Below are 20,310 nucleotides of genomic sequence, written 5' to 3'. Positions count from 1 at the left end.
CACAAGGGTGGGCTAATTATCGATTCACCGTACATCGAATGTGTGGTTGTCACCTCATTTGTTCCACAGGAGTGGATCTGATTTGGGATATCCTGTGGAGACAACTTATGTGTTAACCCTTGCCTGGCTGTGGCGTGGTCATTCATTTGATGATACCCCTTATGACAATTCACTTTAGGTGATAATTCGTATGTACATTTGTAAAGATGATGGATAAAATCTAGAGCGACTGTTCTCTCTTTTTACCACCATGGAACCTGTGGAATACAACATAATTGCCTTCTCTCAACATTTACCCTGGATTACAAAAATATCTCTCTCACATCACCTATTCTGTGAATGAATTGAACTTTAATACTTTAACATCTCCAGACTCCAAGCCTTGTTTCCCCTGAGCTCAGAAGTTTGGGAGTTATATTTACACACATACATACACATAACACTCACGAGGAAATCTGCAGATTCTGGAAATACAAACACAAAAAAAATGCTGATAGAACACAGCAGGCCAGGCAACATCTATAGGGAGAAGCACTGTCGACGTTGTGGGCCGAGACCCTTCGACAGTACTAACTGAAAGATAGTAAGAGATTTGAAAGTAATGGGGGGAGGGTGAAATGCAAATGATAGGAGAAGACCTGAGGGGGTGGGGGTGAAGCTGAGAGCCGGAAAGGTGATTGGCGAAAGTGATGCAGAGCTGGTGAAGGGAAAGGATCATGGGACGGGAGGCCTTGGGAGAAAGAAAAGCGTGGGGGTGGAAGTACCAGAGGGAGGGGGAGAACAGGTAAACAACGAAATATGTCAGGGATGTGGTAAGAAGGGGAGGAGGGGCATTAACAGAAGTTAGAGAAGTCAGTGTTCATGCCATCATGTTGGAGGCTACTCGGCCGGTATATAAGGTGTTGTTCCTCCAACCTGAGTTTGGATTCATTTTGACAGTAGAGGAGGCCATGGATAGACATATCAGCATGGGAATGGGATGTGGAATTAAAATGTGTGGCCACTGGGAGTAGTCTTTTGCTGTTGGTTCATTTCTAAAGCATTATGGTTTGTAACAAAATGGGGCTGTGTCTGGGATATGACAAATTTAAGGATTGATTAATTATCAATTTCATTGGGGAAATCCCTTTTGATTTACTTGTGTGTGGAAAACCAGCAGCAATGGATGTTGATAGATATCTGGAAGTGTGAACCTCTCAGGCATTAGAGGACACCAGAAGGATTGAGTTGTTGAGTATTGCTAGAACGTTAATACTTGCTAAGGTGAAATTGACAATGAGGAGGGCACAGATGCAGAAGATAATAGCTGAGCATTATGTATCTGAGGATGTGTTTAAAGTGAAGGAGTTGGAGGTGTTTCCTGAATGTAAACCTCGTGAGCTTGAGCTCCAATAGAAGTTAGAAATATTAAAGATGGAGGCTCCGGAAAGGCAGATGCAGTTTCAGGCTAAAGAGGCAGAAAAGCAGACAGAAAATTCTCTTACAAAGTGTACTTAAGGGGAAGGCTTAGCAACCCTATTCTGCTTTGACAGTTGCTGAAGCAGCTTATTATTTACTTATTTATGCTGCCCCAATCATCGCCACTGGGCTATAAATGTGCAGGAGCTGTGTGTGGTTCAGTGTTTTGCTCAAGGACACACAAGCTGCCTCGGCTGAGGCTCGAACTCATGACCTTCAGATCGCTAGTTCAACACCTTAACCACATGGCCACGCATTATGACCACATATTATGACGTAGTGAAACAGGCTGTGCTCAAAGCTTACGAGTTGGTCCCAGAAGCAGACAGGCAAAAGTTTAGAAATTTGAAGAAATCTGTGAACCAGATATACGGAATTTGCTTATGAGAAATTTGTGTCTATTGACCACTGGTGCACATCTGAACATGTAAATGATGATTTTAACAGCTTGAGAGATTTGGTTTTAATTGAAGAATTCCAAAGGTGCGTCCCTGATGACATAAAGACGTATTTAGATGGAAATGATGCTGCCACTCCGCAGGAATCTGCTGGATTAACAGATCAGTTTGCTTTAATTCATGAAGTTATGTTTACCCTGAATAAGAGTTTCCAAAAGGCACTTGTCAAGTTGTGGGTAAACCTAATGAGCTCACCCCAGTGGCCTGTACCTGCATTCGGTGAACCCTTTTCCAAAGTTATAGTGGATTGTGTTGGCCCATTGCCAAAGTCTAAAGCTGGCCATCAGTATCTGCTAACTATTATGTGTACTACATCCAGATTCCCAGAGGCAATGCCTCTCAGAAATATTAAAGCTAAAACTGTGGTGAAGGCTCTTACCAAGATTTTCACTTTATTCGATTTGTCTAAAGAAATACAGTCTGATCAAGGATGTATTTGTATATCTGCATTATTCAAGCAGGTAGTTTATGAATTGGGAGCAAAACAGATTGCATCATTTGCATACCATCCGGAACCAGAAGGGGCTTTAGAAAGATTTCATTCTACCCTCAAAACAATGATTAAGACATATTGTGTTGAAAATGGAAAAGACTGGGATGAAGGGATACTTTTGCTTTTGTCCAGATGAAGGAATACATTTGATTTTGTCCACAGAAAGAGAGTCAGTACAGGAATCACTGGGCTTTACTCCATTTGAACTTGTATTTGGTCGCAGAGTGACCTTTGACCTTGTTAAAAGGAACCGTGGATTGATGGGGATGTACATGTTAACTCGTTAGACTATGTTTTGAAGTTCAAAAATAAACTACACCAAGCCTGTAGTCTAGCGAGACAAAACTTAAAGATTTCTCAAAACAAAATGAAGTGTTGGTTTGATAACAGGGCTCGCGAAAGAAAATACCAGGTGGGAGATAAGGTGCTTGCCTTATGTTGACGAATCCACTTCAGGCGAAATTCAATAGACCGTATGAGATAGTCTCTCAAATTAATAATGTGAATTCTGTTATTAAAACACCCGACTGACGTAAACTAACACAGGTGGTGCACATAAATATGATAAAGCCTTTTTTGACAAGCAGGCACCATCTGTGAGTATTGTTGTCAAAACAAATGAATCTGGTAACCCTGAGAATGAAACAATTGACTCGTCTGAGACTTTTCACAAGCCAAACATGGTCCCAGTTAGGCTAATGAACTCGGTTGTTCTAGAAAACATTGATAACGAGTTGGCTCATCTGCAGCCAAAGCAACAACAACAGCTGAAGGAATTAATTCTGAAGTACAAAGATTTATTTCCCGATGTTCCCAAGCAAACCACGGTCGCAGTACATGATGTAGATGTTGGTCAAGCCAAACCGATTAAACAACACCCACTTCGCATGAACGTCGAAAAGTGTAAATTGGCTGACCAGGGAATTGAGTATATGCTGGAGAATGGTATTATTAGGCCTTCAAAATGAGATTGGAGTCACTCTGCATTATTGTGCCCAAACATGATGGTAGTGTTAGATTTTGCACTGATTGTAGAAAGGTAAATGCAGTAACAAAAACTGATGCCTATCCTATCCCTAGGGTGGATGATTGCATCGATAAGGTTGGAATGGCTAATATCTTACAAAGATTGATCTGTTGAAAGGGTATTGGTGTGTTCCATTGACGGACAGAGGTAGAGACATTTCTGTGTTTGTGACAGCATCTGGGTTGTATGAATACAATGTTTTGCCTTTTGGAAGGAAAAATGCTCCAGGAGCATCCCAGAGAATGATTGATTTTGTAATTCGAGGGTGAGAACACACAGATACCTATATTGATGACTTAGTTACAGGGAGTGGCACTTGGGAAGAGCATATCTCTGCAGTAGAAAAGCTGTTTGACAGGCTTTCCTAGGACAACCTTACAGTTAACTTGGCTAAGAGTGAATTTGGCCATGCCAGTGTGACCTGTCTTGGCTATGTTGTAGGTCAAAGGAAGTTGGCTCCTGTTCGGGCAAAAGTCCAGGCAATTTCTCAAGTTCCTATTCTGACTGCAAAGAAGGCTCTTAGAAGGTTTCTGGGAATGGATGGATATTTTCGTAAGAACTCTGCTGCTATCGCTCTTCCTCTGACCAATCTCCTGAAGAAGGGTGAAAAGTTTGTTTGGACCGAGCCTTGTCAGAAGGCATTTGATTGATTGTTATCAGTATTTCAGATTAGGCCAATCAATGTAGTGCTGTCAGCAAATTTAATTATCAGATTGGAGCTGTGGGTGGCAACACAAGTCATGGGTGCACAGAGAGTAAAGGAGGGCGCCAAAGAGACAGCCCTGTGGGGTATGTGTGCTGAGGGTCAGAGAGACAGAGGAGATGGAGCCTACTCTTACCACCTGCCGGTAATCTGACAGGAAGTCCAGGATCCAGCTACACAAGGCAGGGTGAAGGCCGAGGTCTCTGAGCTCCTTGTCGACACTTCACGCCTTCGTCTAGCTACTGCTCTGCCCATGACTGCAAGGAACTGCAGAGAACATCAGAGAAACAAGCCTCCCCTCCATGGACTCTTCCTATACTTCCCCTGCCTCGGAAAAACAGGCCACGGACTCAAAGATCCTCACAACCACAGACATTCTTGCTGCAAACCTGCTATCCCATTGGGAAGAGATACAAAAGCCTTAAAGTGCGTAACACCAGGCTGAAGGACGGCTTCCTGTCTGCAGTTATAAGCCAAATGAATGATAAAATGGACTCAACCTCACAATGTAACTGGACGTGACCCTTCACCATATGTCTATCTGCACCGCACTTTCTCTGCAGCCATAATGCTTTGTTACAGTGATTATTTTGATGTATATCAGCTCAATGTACTGTTGAAATGTATCCATCTGTCTGGATGGTACATCAGGCAAGATTTTCACTGTAGCTCAGTACATGATGATAATAAACAAATTTCCCATTTTAATTGTGTGGAAATATTAGACAGACTGAGCTTCTGCTCTGGAACCACAGAAGGAAACTGAACTGTTGTCATTTCTGTGGAAGCAAATATATGGAAAATACTTCAATCTCACATTACGATCTGCGGTAACTGGGATCAGGTGACCGGTGGTTGGTCTCCCATATCAATATCAGAATCAGGTTTAATAGCACCGGCATGTGTCATGAAATTTGTCCCTGCGGTAGCAGCAGAACCTAATTGATAACAATAGTTTTGAAAAATTGTGATTTAAAATAAGAATATACATATATATAGTACAAAAATAGAGAAAAAAGTGATAAGCTATTTTAATTGAGTGGAACTATTTGACTGACTGGGTGTTGCTTTGGAAATTCTGAAGTGAAGCTGAATTAAACTTTACACATTTATGAGAAACTCAGATAAATACAAATGGCTAAATTCTCACATAAACGGGTCAGACACCCAGAAACATCGGCAGCCCTTCAGCACCACAAAACAGTGGAATGAAACATGCAGAAACTATTGCAGAGAAAAAAGACATTGTCCACCCACAACGAGAGGACGTGACAGATCCGGATCTCACTGCCTTGTCTGAACGGGGAAAGATGAAGCTACACGGACACATAGAACAGTGACCCGCAGATGCTGCAGATCTGCAGAAATATGTGAACAGGAACCGGGATCAGGTGACGGGTGGAGGGACTCCCTCCTGAACTGTTGACTCTGCTCCTCGCCCCTCACATGCTGCCCGACCCATCCACCGCATTCCCCACATTATTCCATATTTACCCCAGATACATGATTATTTTTCCACACCATATCTTCCCCGATCCTTTTCCCTCCACGTCCAGGTCACAGAGTCACCGGCTCAATTCCCATCCAGGTCCAAAACATAATTCAGACGCAAAAAGGAAATGTTCACGTTTCATTTAAATCAGTTTTGTGTTTCTAAACACTAATTTCTATTCACATTCCTCCAGAGCCTTGCTGGACAGGAACACTGAAACATCAAGTGAGAAACAGCAGGAGGCAATTCAGCCCCTCTAACCATCAGCAAGATGGCGGCTGCTCACCCATCTCAGCCATGTGTTTCTGCCCGATCCTCATTTCCTCGATCCCTTCGGTCTCCACACATCTGTTTTACGTGCGGACAATCACTGAGTCTTCACCGCGCTCTGTGGTGGGGATTTATAAACATTCACCACCCTCGGAATGGAGACATTTCCCCTCATTTCAGTCCCGCACAGTCTATCCCTGTTTCAGAGACTGAGATCCCTGGTTCAACCGGTAATGATGTTGTGCATTTCAGTGTGTTCACCTCTCAGTCCTCGATTCTCTAAAAGAAAGGGTTATCACATTTGATCTTTCTCCATATGATGACCCCACCACCCCAGGGATCAGTCTGGTGTATCTTCATTGCACTCTCTCTAACAAATACTCTCTAACCTCTTTGTTAATCCTCTATAGAATTAATTACCATCTTCTGCAGCCCCGTGTTGCCCCGATCACTCACCTCCCACCCGTCACTATTTCCACCTTCCCACCTCCCCCCTCACCTGGATCCACCTCTCACTCCCCGGCTCTTGCCCCATCCCCACCCCTCACCTCCTTTCTCTGACTATTTCCCGTCCACTCTCAGTCCAGACGGAGGGTCTCGGCCCGAAATGTTGACGGTCCATTTCCCTCCACAGATGCTGCCCGACCCACTGAGTTCCTCCGGCAGTTTGTTCTTTGGTCTGTATAACCCGTGTTAGTATGGGGAGCGGGATTTTACACCATATTCCAGGTACAATCTCAACAAAGCACAGATAATTATCACTTTACCCGGACCATTGGCCCCGCTTGCAGGGCAACAGTCTGCCGGTGTTTGCCCCCAATGTGGTGACACCACCGTGGGCTCAGACATTTCCACAGATGAGCCCCTCCTGTCCCCACCGGGACAAACATCCTGTCCGCCCCCTCTCTCAGCATCTTCATCCTTTCAATACAATCCCTCCCTCCCCGGGGAACCGGCATCAAACCGACGGGCCGAGCGGTCTCCTCCTACCTCTCAGCGATACATCAGACTCCGGCCGCGGGAGACGCTTCACAAACGCCCCAACTTCCCTCGGAGGGAAATGGAAATAAATCAGAAAGCGGACATTTACTTTGAGGTTTTCTCCGCTCTGAGGAGGCGGTTGGCGCTTGAGCGGGAGACGTACTCAGCGGGGTAACGCCCACTCGGCTTGACCGCCTCCGTGACTGGTTGTAACCAGTGATTGACATCGCTTCGCACCAATGGGAATAACGTAGCTCCTGACTCCTCTGTTGACAGCGATGGGGGAATGGGCTGGTCACGTGATTATTAGCCCAGCCGTTGTACCGATGAAGCTCGTGGGTGACGTAAGACACCGCGCACGTGAGGGCAGATCCCGGTGTGGGGAGCCCATGTGTGACGTCAGGCGCGTGGGGGGTAGGAGCTGTGTGACGTCACCTGTGGGAGAGCGCAGGCATTTAAAAGCACCTTAATGGACTTTTCAGTGGGACAACAACATTAATCACGGGTTTCATCACTGAATCCAGGGTTGTGGGATGTAAAGTGTCCTGTTATGTGTCCGGCTGTGCCGTGTTGTTGGTGGAGTGGGCAGCGTGGTGTTTGTCTCGATTCGGGTCACAACACCAGAATTGCCAGCGGGGTCCACACACAGTGTATTAGTCAACAGAAAACCTTTCGTCCCTGCAGTCTTTGTCTCCTGGTAAACTCAACACCCTGACAGTGTGGACCATAGATACCCCTTCCTCTCAGAGTCAGGGAATCACTCAGACAGCTGATCGATATATATTGGTCATTAAAATTCACCCAGATTCGTTTGGACGGATTTGACGTGGAGTTCGGGGTGTCACAGTGAAAGGGCCGGATGGCCGAACTCTCTCCGTTGTCCAAACATCCTTCCAGGTGAGGCGACACTTCACCTGTGAATCTTCCGGGGTCGCCCGTTGTGTCCGCTGCTCCCGATGCGGCCGCCTCTACACTGGTGACACCGGCTCCACCGCAGTTGTGCGGGGTAGGGGTGATTTTTTTTGTGGGGGGCTCGATGTTATTGTTCCCTTTTGTGCGGAGGGGTGGGTTTTGGGGTTTGATGATTGGGATCCCGTTCTTCTTGATCCGGGGGGTGGGGTGGGAGTTTGATTTTTCTCCCTGAGCGACTTTCATGCTCTTTCTTTGTTTCGTGGTTCTATGGAGAAACAGAAACTCAGTGTTATTTATGGATAGCTGCTCTAATAATAAACTAACCTTTGAACTATCCGCTCCGTGCGGGAGTTCCCGGTGTCCAAACATTTTCATTCTGATTTCCATTCCTGCTGCTACCCGGCCTGCTGTGTTCGGCCAGCGTTTTGTTTGTGTTGCTTTGGATTTCCAGAATCTGCAGACTTTGTCGTGTTTGTGATTTAACTCTCCGTTGTCCTTCCGGCCCCCGACCACGGGTGGCGCTGTATAGATCTCCGGCCTTCGGAGACGATGTGCAGACCTCCGGCCATCGGTGGCGCTGCGGAGAAACGCCTGCTGAACGCATGCGCGGTGCCGAGTGCCGCTGTTGTTGGCGGTTCTCCGATTCGAGCAGGGTTGAGTCGGGAATGATCCCGGTATTGTGTAACTCGGGGGCCGGTTGCATTGGGAAAGGGCCGGGCCCGAGCTCTGCCGGACGGCTGAGGAGCAGGGCTGAAGTGGTAATTTTTTAGCTGCCGGAGCTGTGGGGGGGTGGGTGGGTGGGTGGTGGTTTGATTGATAAGTTCGTGGCCTAAGTTGGAAGGCGTGAAGTTATACAGCGCTCGGTGCCTGCACGTGTAGTTCAACTCTTTGAGTGATTATGGAGTAAGTTTGAAGTTAATAACTCTTGTGGTATTTCTGTTTCAGATAATTGAAAATTGCTAGGTTTTGTAAAATTGACTCCTTCCACCTTCGGCCATGAACTTATCAATCACTTCCAGTTTGTGATATCCAATTTGTGTACATGCTCATCTCATTTACTGAGCAACTGCCTTGCCCCATACGTGCAATGAGCAGGTGCACAAATTGGATGTGACATATATAGGGCTTCCTATAATGGCAAGCAGTAAACCAAGGTGAAAGAAATATATGAATTCCAGAGCTCCACAGAAATATAGTGATAGCTAAGACATTAACAATATGACAGCCTATCATTAGATTTCAGTGTATAACTGGTAAAATTAAACATATAATACTTAATTTAATAATATGACAAAATATTGCATTGTTGCACTTAACCGATTATCATAAAATATAATTATCAAGCAAGTAAAATAACTTTGTTTGCTTAGAAGCCAAAGGGTTGTTACTGAGAAAAATTTACTTTAGGATTAGCGAGTAATCCTCGGACCACCATAGATGTAGCCTTACTAATACGACTGAGTCAGAGCAGACGGCAGGGCCTGCAGCGCTTAGCAGTGTTCCTCAGAGGTATAAAAATAACAGAAATAAAGCAATTCATTTTTTACAATTTTAGCCACCTAAATTGGAACCAAGTAATCAAGTATGAAAAAATAAACTCTGATGAACTATTACAAAAGCCACGAATATTGCTGAATGTTATTCTCAAAAGTGGTAGGTTGGCAAATCTGCCTCGTACCGTTTCTCTCGCAGAAATGGTTGGACGGGATGTGTATCTGTGAGTGTCGATACAATCTCCTCACACGTCGGGTGTTACATAGTTCGACCTTTACAGATCCTGTTTAGTCTTTAAATATATAAAAAGTTAAAGAAGTTTGAATCTTTACATAAATTATTATCGCATTTATACAAATAGAAAATATCGTTGTTTGGAAGTGAAAAATGTTAACGGGAGGACAGCAACCATTTGGGAGTTTTGGAAATGCATTTCATCTCATTCATTGCCTCACTAAATTACTCTTTTTCCTATCAACACAAAGAGAAAAAGAGCCTCTTTCCCATCAGCTACAGTTGGTGGAGCGAGGCCAAGGGGTTGATCCGCTATTAATGATAGTTGAAATGACGTAAAACTACCTTATAGCCCAGAAATGTTTTTTTTTTCCATTTAGCTTGTAAAACAAAACTAAATTTATCCAGGTGTAGAAGAGGATTTTGGATGATTAGCTTGTGTATTTGATCAAAATCAGGAAGAAGATGAGCGAGCAGTGAATTTTTCTTTCATTGTTTTCAACTTCTAAACTTGGGTTTCTATGTTCATTCCTTGCTTAATATAGCTCCTTCCTGGAATCCAGTGGTACCCGTTGGAAAGAGCAGGAAAATGCTTGCACTTCTGTGCAGCTATTTCCCAGCTTCCTTGGACAATGGGTCGAGCGAGAAGGAATTTCACAAATACCTAAATAAAAAACAGTCACAGCTCCAGGACTAAACCAAAAACGATCAAATATCCTAATGTTATTAGTGGTACTTTTCCCCACCAGCCAACACCCCCACTTCCCAACCCCCTGCTTCCGTAGAATTCCCTCTATTTAATATGTGGCTGCTGTTAAATTACCCGCTTGTTTATTTTGACTTTTTTACAGAGGTATCGGAGCAGTTGTCCGGTGAGCTCTGGTAGCACTGCACCCCTGAATGTACGATCCCTTCTCCCACCTGGTTCCATCTGCTTATCTCTGCTCATCTTGTTCAACCTCTGTGCAGTCTCCTAAACCCATCTTCCTGCTTCAGTGATTTACATCTCCCATCTGGGTCATATTCGGTTCACCCTGTATCCCACCTCCTCGATGTTATATATCAGCAAACTTTCTTCCAATCTCTGTCTTCATTGTGAAGTGTTCTTTTGTACCTTTGGCCTCGCTGAGTCATTTCCAGAATCGGCTTTTGTTAGTTGGAATGCCGGAGGGTCATCAGGTCCCAGTTCTGTTGTGCATTGGTGTGGAGTTGCTCGTTTATGACCAGTGATGGGCTGACACTGCAGCATTTTGCTGGCAGCAAAGAGTACTGGGAGAGTTGGTGCTTGGGCTCTAGTCCTGTGATCAGCATTCCAGGCAAATGGAACTGTTGGTGTTTTGGCTTTGACTTTGGTTTGAGCTTCTACAGATGAGGCTGGATGGATGTCCTTCTTCGAGCAGCTGGACATTGGTTGTATGGAAATCCCAGATTGCACTACCCAGTGAGAGATGGGAGGACAATGTGTGAGACTCTCAGGGTCGGTGAGTGGCAGATTAAGCTGTGTGACTCTGTGAGGTTGGGTCCTGGGATATCATAGTTTTTGATCCAGGGAAAGTGGACCCGGGGATCGAGCTGCTTGGGCTTGTGAGGTGTTGATCGAGTATTTCTGGTCTGGGATCAGATGTTTGTTTCTGGAGTTCCTTTGGAAGCAATGACTGCCAGTCTGAGGAGAGGATGAGTTCCCATTCCATCCTCACAGGGAGAGGCTGTGAGTAAATGGGCTGTTCCGTGTTTACAACAGTAGAAATAGACCCAGAGATTGGTGTTCAAACTGTGTTTGGAAATCCACCCCCCACCCCCCCCCATCCTCCCCCACTGTCACACAGTGGAAATCAGGCAGCTGTGCTGGAGATCTACACTAAAAACTGAAAATGTTTGAAGTCATTCTGATGAAATGTTATTAATTGAATTGTATTGTAAGCTGTTCCTTACCTGCAGAGTGTTTCTGGTAATTCCAGTTTCTTTTTATTTCTTGGTTTATATTTCATGAAATGGACCTGTTTTAACCTGGAAATGAAAATGGCTGTGATAGTTTGTAGGCCTCTTTTAGAGTCTCCCCTCTCCACGCCAACGATGTTGTCCAAGGGAAGGGCATTAGGACCCATACAGCATGGCACCGGTGTCGTCGCTCAAGGACACACAGGCAGCCTCTGCCAAGGTTCGAACTAGCAACCTTCAGATCACTGGACCAACGCATTAACCACTTGGCCAGGTGCCAGCACATGTGAGAGTAGAACAGTAAAGAAAGCACAACATTTCCCTGTCAATTATCCTGGTTCCAATTTGACTGTTTTTCCTGGAAATGTGTTCAGTGCAGTTGTTGCTAACAAGGTTTACATGAATAATCTCAGGAACGATCGGTGTTATGTATGAGGAGCATTTGATGGTTCTGGACCTGTGCTCAATGGAGTTCAGAGGGACGGTGGGGGTGGTGGAGGGATGTATGGTTAAGTAAACCTACCGAATGCTGAAAAGTCTGGATACAGTGGACATGGAGAGGATGTTTCCATTAGACAGAGTCTGTGATCTGACAGCACAGTCTCAGAATAAAGATGCTTCCCCTTAAACTCAGATGAGAAAAAATTTTTGGCCAAAAGATGTCTGATGTGTGGAATTTGTTGCCACAGAGGTTGGTTGAGGCTGCCATTTGGGTATATTTATGACAGAGATTACTATATTCATGATTGCTAAGTAGCTTCAGGGTTACAGGAGGAAGACAGGAATATGGTGTTGGAATAAAAATCAGCCCTGGTTGAATGGTGGGACAGACCAGATGGATCGAATCACCTGATTCTGTTCCTGTGTCTTATGTCTTACCATGACTGAATGATGGCTCCTTCTTATCCCATATCATTCTGTGACATGTGAGGGACAATTAAAGATTGTTCACTGAGATCGTTAAATCTGTCTTCAGTGTTTAAATTTCAGTGAGCTTTGTTCTTAGTAACATTACGCAGAAATGTTTGGTTCTCCTTTTCATTATTAATGTGCTTCATTGTCTTTCACGTTAAAGTTAGATCTGCAGTGAGAGATTTATTGGAAGAAAAACCACGACTGAAGACTGAACAGTAACAAGTGAACCAGCCCGAGGACTGAGAGCATCAACTGGAGAGAACCCATCTGACTCGGAGATTCCAGTGATTCAGTCAGGAGAAAGTTTGGTGAGTCTCATTTACTCAAACACTGGTCCTTTAGACATTACATACCTGAACAAAGGAAGGTACATAATAGTGGGGAGTGAGACTGAATGTGCCCAGAAGGACCAGTTATGCCTCTGTCAGACCCAGTTGCAATCACTCCAGGTCTGGTAATGTGCTTCCAGCAGCCCACCCCTTTGAAACCACTCCCATTCCCTCACAGTGGTTACTCAGTTCAAGATCTTGCATCCTCTGATGTAGCTTTTGGTCAGTTCTGAGTGGGGAGAGGGGAGTGTTTATACTGACTGTCTTTCAAAAACAGTAATTGTTTGACCTTGCTGCAAACTCTCTCCCCATACCCTGTACTTTCTCAACTAAATTATTGACATAGATGACAAGTATGAATGGGCGTAACCTCAGAGAACGTCACTAAGCACTGGACTCGAGTCCAAGAAACAGCCTCTCACCATCACCCTGTGCCTCCTACCACCCAGCCATTCCCAGACTCTGGGGCTCTGTAACCAACTCAATGTTATCAGGAAGATTAGTCAGTGATTAAGATGATGAGAGAATTGTGGCCTCCTGAAAGGACACGCGAGCTGAGCTGTCTGATTCATTGGACCAGATCCACCCTCGATGACAACGTAATTTACCCCTTGCCCATCCACCCAGGTCATGTTACTTCCGATAACCCACAGTACCCCAACCACCCTCCGTTCCACCAGTGGCCCCAGACCCTTCTGACCATTCACCCCACACCGACACATAGACAGGCCCCCTTCACCCACGTCCACCCTCCCAGCTTGGGGAACCACAACAAACTGATCCCGCGATCCCGACACAGTGCAAAACTAAAACCAGGGATGCAAGACTGGAGAGCCCGGAGCCTCCTGCTGTCCGGCTCGGTCTCAGCCCTTTCTCACTGCAACCGGCCCTGGATTTACACAAACCCGAGATTAACGCCTTCCTCACCGCCACCTGAACAGTAGAAACACCCGCATCAGCTGGGGTTGAGATGCAGTTGGTCCCCGTATGTGTTAAAACTCCCCGCTGTCGGATATGGAGACCAGAATCGTACGCAGTAAAACCACATAACGATTACAGCACAGAAACAGGCCATTTCGGCCCTTTTAGTCCGTGCCGAATGCTTACTCTCACCCAGTCACACCAACCCGCACTCAGCCCATAACCCTCCATACCTTTCCTGTCCGTATACCTATCCAATTTTTTTAAAATGTCAAAATCGAACCTGTCTCTACCACTTCCACTGGAAGCTCGTTCCACACAGTTACCAGTCTCTGAGTAAAGAAGTTACCCCTCGTGTTACCCCTAAACTTTTGCCCCTTAACTCTCAACTCATGTCCTCTTGTTTGAATCTCCCCTGCACTCAATGGAAAAAGCCTAACTACGTCAACTCTATCTATCCCCCTCAATTTTAAATACCTCTATCAAGTTCCCCCTCAACCTTCTACGCTCCAAAGAATAAAGACCTAACTTGTTCAACCTTTCTCTGTAACTTAGGTGCTGAAACCCAGGTAACATTCTAGTAAATCTCTGTTCTCTGTTGACATCTTACGTATAATTTGGTGACCAGAACTGTATACAATGCTCCAATTCTGGCCTCACCAATGCCTTGTACAATTTTAACATTACATCCCAACTCCTGTACTCAATGCTCTGATTTATAAAGGTCAGCATACCAAAAGCTTTCTTCACCACCACATGAGCTTCCACCTTCAGGGAAATATGCACCATTATTCCTAGATTTCCTCACACTGTCTACAAGCTTTCTCTATTTGTGAACTAACCTCCTCTCTCCCAGTCTCTTCAGTTTGATTCCCATCCCCCCAACCATTCTAGTTTAAAGTCTCCCCAGTAGCCTTCACAGATCTCCCCGCCAGGATATTGGTCCCACTAGGTTTCAAGTGCAACCCGTCCTTTTTGTACAGGTCACACCTGCTCCAAAAGAGGTCGGAATGATCCAGAATCTTGAATCCCTGCCCCCTGCTCCAACCCCTCAGCCACGCATTTATCCTCCACCTCATTCCATTGCTACTGTCACTGCCGTGTGGCACAAGCAGTATTCCCGAGATTACTACCTTTGCAGACCTTCTTCTCAACTTCCTTCCAAGATCCCTATATTTTCTTTTCAGGACCTCTTCCCTTTTCCTACCTATGTCATTGGTACCTATATGTACCACGACCTCTGGCTCCTCACTCTCCCACTTCAGGATATCTTGGACGCAATCAGAAGTATCCCGGACCCTGGCACCAGGGAGGCAAACCACCATCCAGATCTCCTGACTGCATCCACAGAATCACCTATCTGACTCCCTAACTATCGAGTCCCCTATTACTACTGCCTTCCTCTTTCCTTTCCCTCCCCTTCTGAGCCACAGGGCTGGACTCTGTGCCAGAGGCACGGCCACAGTTGCTTCCCTGAGGTAGGCTGTTCACCCCCCCCGCAACAGTATTCAAACAGGAGTACTTAATTGTCAAGGGGTACAGCCACTGGGGTACTCTCTAGTACCTGACTCTTCCCCTTCCCCCTCCTAACCATGACCCACCTGTCTGCCTCCCATGGCCCCGGTGTGACCACCTGCCTGTAACTCCTCTCTATCACCTCCTCACTCTCCCTGACCAGACGAAGGTCATTGAGCTGCAGCTCCAGTTCCCTGGCACAGTCCCTTAGGAACTGCAGCTCGACACACCAGGCGCAAATGTGAACGTCCGGGAGGCTAGGAGACTCCAGGACCTCCCACATCCGACACCGAGAACAGCAAGCTGCCCTCACACTCATAATTCCCAGCATGGAACCGTAATCCCACGGTGGATTTGTTCCGTGACTTGTGAACATACGTGATTAATGACCCTGCAACTGGGGACTGAGTAAATAGTTCATCTAACAATTCAGATCATACACACCAACCTCCTTGCCTTTCTCCCTCACCCCTAGCTACTTACCCCATTTCCCTCACCACACCCTCCTCACAGTTCCTCTTCCTCATAGGGCCCTCTACTCCAGCCCTTCCTTCTTGCTCCCTCTCTCCCTCACTGTCTCTACTCTCCCTCACCCCTTCCTTATCATCGCCCCCTCAATCATCCTTGCTTCCTCACCGCCTCTCTCCCTCCCGCTTCTTTCCCTATCCCTGTTGCACTGCTACTTGACCAGTCTCCCACTCTTTCACCCCTTTCCTCGCGCTCTCCTTTTTTGCCACTCTCTCTACCCCTCTAGTAATAAATCATACTGCTCTCTCTTGTTTCTCTTCATCTCCTCACTGTCATGACTCTTCATTTCTCTCACTCTCTCCCTCTTTCTCTCCATCTCTCCATCTATTTCTCTTACTGTTCCATTCTCTCTCCCATTCCACAACCCGTCCCTACCCCTATCACCCGCCATCCCACTCTCAATCTCAGTTACCCTCTGTCTTCCCCTCTCCATCTCCTCCTCTCTCACGTACCTCAATCAAACTTGTCTCTCACTCACTCACCTCCGCCACTCTGTAACCACCTCCATTTCCAACTCTCAACCTCTCTCTCTCTCCCTACATCCCACCCTCTCCCCTCTCTCAAACACTCCCTGCTGTCTCCCGTATCCCACATTGTCTTCCCCTCTTTCTCATCCTCTAAATCTACCACTCACCCCACGCGTTCTCCCTCTTCGCTCCCTGTCAGTCCTCCTTCTCCTCCCCCTTTCTCCCGTCACACCCCGCACTCTCCACCCCATCCCATATAGTGGTATGCAAACGGCTGGGCACCAGTGGTCAAACTTCCTGTTACTGTGAATAGTTAAGTGAGTAGAAGGTGAACTGGTCTCCAAAAGTCAGAAAATTAAAGACAAAACATTCAACATTTTAAGCAAGATGAGTGTATTATTAAAAACACAAAATGCTGGCAGAACTCAGCAGGCCAGACAGCATCTATGGGAGGAGGTAGTGACAACGTTTCGGGCCGAAACCCTTCATCAGGAGTTTAGTGTATTATTTCTGTTTTGTACAATTTTAGAGTGGGAGAAAAAAGGGAAAGGAGCACCATGGAAAAGTTCGGGCACCCCAAGAGATTTGAGCTCTCAGTTAAATTTTACCGAGGTCTCAGATCTGAATTAGCTTGTTAGGGCTATGGCTTGTTTGCAATCATCATTAGGACAGGCCAGGCTGTACAAATTGCAAAGCCTTATAAATACCCTGACTCCTCCAACCTTGTCCCAACAATCAGCAGCCATGGGCTCCTCTAAGCAGCCGCTGAGCACTCTGAAAGTTAAAATAAATGATGCCCACAAAGCAGGAGAAGGCTCTAAGAAGATAGCAAAGCATTTTCAGGTAGCCGTTTCCTCAGTACATAATGTAAGTAAGAACTGGCATTTAACAGGAACGGTGGAGGTCAAGTTGATGTCTGGAAGACCAAGAAAACTTTTTGGGAGAACTACTCGTAGGATTGCTAGAAAGGCAAATCAAAACCCCTGTTTGACTGTAAAAAACATTCAGGAAGATTTAGCAGACTCTGGAGTGGTGGTGCACTGTTCTACTGTGCAGTGACACCTGCACAAATATGACCTGCATGGAGAGTCATCAGAAGAAAACCTTTCCTGCATCCTCACCACAAAATTCAGTGTCAGATGTTTTCCTGACATTGAGGGACAGGTTGCTTTCTTGACACCAGACAGATGTGGTTCAGAGCTCAGATAGAGTCAGTAATCAAATGCTTGAGCCTGGTGCGATGAATGCGTGGAGCTGTGGAAATCACGATGCAAGAAGCATCGCAGGAAAGCCAGATGAGCCCAGGGCATGGAATTGTGATATCGTAGGCATTACTGGGAATTGGTTGCACCCAACAGTCTGAGGGATCTAGAGGAACAAATTTTTAGAGAGTTCACAGACTATACCAAGAAACAAAATTGATATAGTAAGTGATTTTAACTTTCCATATATTGACTGGGACTCCCATACTGTAAAAGGACTAGATGGGGTAGAGTTTGTCAAATGCTCCTTAATCAGTACATAAAACAACCGGCGTAGAATTGTACAATAAGCTGTTGGGAACTGATCCAGGGCTGGTGACAAAAATTAGTGAATGGGAACACTTTGTGTATAGTGATCATAATGCCATGAAATTCCAAGTAAGTACGGAAAAACAGAGGTCTGGACCTCTCTTGAGATTCTAAATTGGAGCAACATCAATGTTTATGGTATTTGCAAGGATTTGACAAGTGTGGATTGGGACAGGCTGTTTTCTGCAAAGGAGCACTTGGTAAGTGGGGGTTCTTCAGAAGTGAAATTTTGAGGGTGCAGAGTTTGTATGTGCCTACCAAAATAAAAGTTGAAAGGTAACTGGTGCAGGGAACCTTGGTTTTCAAGAGATATCGTGGCCCCAGATATTTTGTTCCTCTAAATTCCTCAGGCTGTTGGGTGCTATCAAGATGCATTAATGACTACAATATCATACTTCCACACCCTGAGCTCATCTGACTTGCTTTAGTTGTCTTCTGTTGGTTTCTTAAGCTTCCCAATGTTTTTTGCTCTATTATTTGCCCTCTCTTTGGCTTTTATGTTGGCTTTTGCATCTCATTTCAGGCACAGTTGTGTCCTCCTGCCTTTCCAATGCTTCCACTTCTTTGGGATGTGTCTATCACTCAGCTCCCGAGTTGCTCCCAGAAACTCCAGCCATTGCTGCTCCATCGTCATTCCTACCAGATTCCCCTTCCAGTCAGGTTTGGCCAGCTTCTCTGTCACAGAAACATGGAGAAGGTCAGAAAAGAAACATGCCCACCCTGGACGATCAGAATGGTAATCTGTACGGGAGACAAAATAGATGGGGGAGGTTGTAAATAGTGGTTTTGCATCCGTATTTACTCAGGAGATGGACACAGAGTCGATAGAGGTGAGGCAAAGCAGCATCAACTTCAGAGACCCTGGACAGATTAGAGAGGTGGAGGTTTTGCTGCCTTAAGGCAAATTAGCATGGATAAATCCCCAGGACCTGACAAGTTGTTCCCTCAGACCCTGCGGAAGACAAGTGCAGAAATTGTCAGGGTCCAAGCAGAGATATTGAAATAATCCGTAGTGCCAGGTGAGGTACTGGAGGATTGGAGGACAGACAATGTTGTTCCACTGTTCGAGAAGGGGGTCTAAGGATAAATGAGAAAATGTTACGTTATTGAGCTTGACATCAGTTGTGGGAAAGTTATTAGAACATAAGTGCAGAAACTGGATATATAAGTATTTGGGTCGATGTGGACTGATTAAGGATAGACAGCATGGCTTTTTGCATGGTAGGTGATGTCTAACCAGTCTTACAGAGTCTCTCGAGGAAGTTATCAGGGAAGTGGATGAAGGCAAGGCAGTGGATGTTGTCTACATGGACTTTAGCAAGGCACTTGACAAAGTCTCATATGGGAGGTTTGTCAAGAAGGTTCAGTCACTCAGCATTCAAGATGAGACAGTAAATTGGGTGAGACACTGTCTTTGGGAGAAGCCAGAGTTTGGTAGCAGATGGTTGCCTCTCTGACTGGAACCTGTGTCTAGTGGTTGCCACAGGGATCAGTGCTGGATCTGTTATTGTTTGTCATCTATATCAGTAATCTGGATGATCAGATGGTTTGGGATCAGCAAATTTGTGGATGAAACTGAGACTGGGGATTCAGCGGACTGTGAGAAGACTATCATGGCTTGCAGTGCGATCTGGACCAGGTGGAAATATGGCTTGAGAAATGGAAAATGGAATTCAATGCAGACAAATGCGAGGTGTTGCATGTTGGTAGGACCTACCAGGGTGGGTGTTACGCAGTGACTGGTCAGACATGGAGGAGTGTTGTTGAAGAATGGGATCTGGGAATACAGGTCAAAATTTCACTAAAACTGTTGACACATTTCGATAGGGACGGAAAGAAAGATTTTGGCACATTCGCCTTCATAATCCGAAGTACTGAATTATATGTTATGTTGACTTTGTACAAGACATTGGTGAGGCCTAATTTGGAGTATTGTGTGCAGTTTTGGTCACCAACCTACAGGAAAGATGTAAAGACTTGGAAAGCGTTTGGAGAAAATTCACAAGGATGTTGCCAGATCTGGAGGACTTGGGTTACAAGGAGAGATTGAACAGGCCAGGACTTTATTCCTTGGAATGTGGAAGATTGAGGGGAGATTCGATGGAGGTATTCTACAATTATGAGGGTTAGAGATAGGGTAAAATCAAGCTGGCTTTTACCACTGAGGTGGGGTGTGACGATAACCAGAGGCCGTGGGTTAAGGGTGAAAGGTGAAAGGTGAAACGTTCAGGGGAACATGAGGGGAAACTTCTGCCAGGTGAGTTTCCAAAGAGATCACCAGCTCGTAACTCAGCACGGATGGAAAGCGTGCAGGGGAGCCGGCCGGATTCGAACTCGGGACCTTTCGTCCCGAAGTCTGGCACTGATGCCACTATGCCACCAGCCAGGTCAGGACATGGCAATGACATGGCATTGAAACTGTGGAACTTTATATTAACATTACATAAAGGGAAACCCCAGCTGCACGTCAACAAAGGCTATTTACGTGAGAGGGTTTAGTTCCCGTGGGGCCAGACACCCTTTCAGCTCAGTGGGAAGAGGGACTAATTCAAAAGGACAGAGTCAAACAGAGCCAAGTCACAGATTGGAGATGGCATAAGTGCC

The 20,310-nt window shown here is 45.7% G+C and overlaps 1 protein-coding gene across 1 annotated transcript in view; it reads left to right on the top strand.

Moving 5' to 3' along the window:
• The window catches only part of LOC132388412 (zinc finger protein 850-like), a 29,406-nt gene that overhangs the window by 6,727 nt on the left and 2,369 nt on the right, over window positions 1-20,310 (top strand). The gene's annotated exons all lie outside the window — the stretch shown is intronic.

Source organism: Hypanus sabinus, unplaced genomic scaffold, assembly GCF_030144855.1.
Source record: "Hypanus sabinus isolate sHypSab1 unplaced genomic scaffold, sHypSab1.hap1 scaffold_322, whole genome shotgun sequence".
NCBI lineage: Eukaryota > Metazoa > Chordata > Chondrichthyes > Myliobatiformes > Dasyatidae > Hypanus > Hypanus sabinus.
Note: the sequence above shows the minus strand (reverse complement) of the source record. Positions and strands in the feature narration are given on the sequence as shown.